The sequence below is a fragment of the Montipora capricornis genome, chromosome 5, assembly GCF_036669925.1.
Source record: "Montipora capricornis isolate CH-2021 chromosome 5, ASM3666992v2, whole genome shotgun sequence".
NCBI lineage: Eukaryota > Metazoa > Cnidaria > Anthozoa > Scleractinia > Acroporidae > Montipora > Montipora capricornis.
The window spans coordinates 29,895,559-29,898,058 of NC_090887.1; positions in this window are offsets into that span (position 1 = coordinate 29,895,559).

Below are 2,500 nucleotides of genomic sequence, written 5' to 3' on the forward strand. Positions count from 1 at the left end.
GAGAGGGGCACACATTCCTAGCAACTTGGAAGAAAACTTGAACTGTCAAATATACACAACAGTCAATGAAGCTTTATTGAAACCGTCAGTTACGTTGTTAGCAATGAAATTAAATGTTAAACACAACATAAGAAAACAGGAGAAAAATAATCAGATGAAGGCTTATTACTCTTATGAAGCTGCTCAATAATGCCGTCCTTGTTGTCTATAATTTAGTTTCCTCAATGTACATATGTTGAGTCCTTTTAAATGTCATTTTTTCACGAAGACAAGAATTGTGTTCATGAACTGTCAAGGATTACCCGGATTTCGTTTGGTAAAGTGCGTAATAACTAAGTAAAACAAGTTTTTAAAATTCAGTAATAAAACATTTGCAGTTACCTTGACAATTTCGGACGTAAAAGACTTAACAAAACGTGACTGTATGACTTGCAAAAAAAGCCTTTCATTACAACGGTGTGTAGCTGGACTCTGATGACGAATATGAACGCCCACTTTCGTCTACTACTCCACCCATGGTCCCATAGCCCCATTCAAACAATCTGCCATCACGTTGTCCTGGATCATCATACCCAGTTGGACTGTATACCACAGGTCCAGCTGATGACTGCATGCTTGTTGTAGGCGTATATGCATTGCTTGTTAAGAGTTGAAGAATCGCTAACTCGTGTGGCCTTTCCTCTCGTCGCCTCTCGGCCTCTATTTTTGTCTGCTCCAACTGTAATGCCATTTCCCGCTTGTGTCGTTGTTCTTCAATCTTGAAAAATCTTTGGAGAAAAAAACAACCTCTTGGATATAATATTTCAACGACTGATGACCACACACATGAGTTGTATGAAATTGTGCAAATGTGTCATACATATTTCTTAGGCTCTGTAAGATAAAGGAAAATGGAATTACCATGATGCATGTTGATATCTTCCGAATTTGACATGTTGCCTTCCTCAGTCTAGTCAGTACTTGAATCAAGGGCCAGAGGTGGCAAAATGTTATTCCTGTGACCCATTATGCCGTCCATTTTATCGAAGAATTTCCATTTTCGCTCTCGAGCTCTCCCACTCTTCTTTGTTTTATTTTTCTCCTGTTTATACTTTTGAAGAAGTTTCCGTATTTCGCTTATAATCGCCTTTACATCACATTTGACGCCTATTGAAAATAGAAGAGACGCTGTCTGTTACAAGTATTTCATTTTCTATAACCAGTTCTCAGAAATATTCACACTGACATCCGTGAATGTCGTATAAAACTAGGTTTCCTACCTTGTTGCTCAAGTTGCATTTGTAGAGTCTTGTCCACTGACGTTTTCTCCTTCGGAGTTTCAGCATTATCCAAGGAAAATTGAATGGTTTCCTCAGCCCAAAAGTCCATTAACTTTCCTACCTCCTGGTCAGGCCACTTTCCTTTCTCCGCCATTTTGAATCTACTACCACTTCTGAGCATGCGTGGTGGAGCTGGGACATGCGCAGATTGATCAGAAATTGGCTTCTAGGCAAGCGGGAACGTTTACACTTCTTTAAAAATGGCAAGGTGCCAGTTTTCGTCCTTTTCTTACCGATTTCTTCAAAAACGGGTCAACCTCTAAACGTGGTCCCAAAACCGAAAATTAAATTGGTACGGTAAGGCATCCTTTGCCGGTTTACACTACACAATTTACCCTTGCCTTGCCTAGAGTAAAAGTTACCCTTTCCAATTTTCATCCTTGCCTTGCCGTTTTTTCCTGTCGTGTAAATGGGGTTATATCACCGCCCGTTCTTGAACTATTTTCATGGATATTAATCCAAATCGAGGACCGTCCAATTGCCTAAGCTCTCTTTATTTGAGCGCTAGAAGTCTAAAGGCCTTTGTTCCATCAATTGTTGACCTATCTGTCAAGGTCTGTAAGATCTCCAAGCTTTAGGACCTGGTATACACTGGTATCTATGATCTGGTCTGTATTTGCGAAACATGGCTTAAAGTGACACGGTGTCAAGCAGCGAACTACTTCCAGTTTATTCAATCTTTCGACGAGATAGGGCTTGCAAGATTGGTAGTGGTGTCCTCATCGCTGTTCAATCTGATCTGCAATCTATACGCCGTAACGATCTTGAAAAAGACAACACCGAAATGGTAGTTGTTGAAATATTTACAAGCAGCAAGTCGATAACTTATGCTTTACACGTTTTATCGCCCCCCAGTCTCGAAAAATGTCGATTTACGTCTATTAAATTCATCTTTGAGAAGCAGCCCTGGGTCTAGTTGTGTGTTAGTAGTTGGTGATTTCAACATTCCCGCCTTGGAGAGGTGGCCGTAAGGAGAGGTTCGCCTTTATTCAACACCTAACGTCGCTTCCGCCCCTCATGTCCGCTCCTCTCGAATCAGGGGGCTAAACGTTATGCCATCCACATCAAGAGGAAAAGCGTTCAAGTGGATGGAGTGCAGCATACACTTCCCTAAAGCGCAGTTGAGAAAAGCTGTCAATTTTAATGAGGCATTTATCGACCAGTAATTCAGAGCGTCGTCA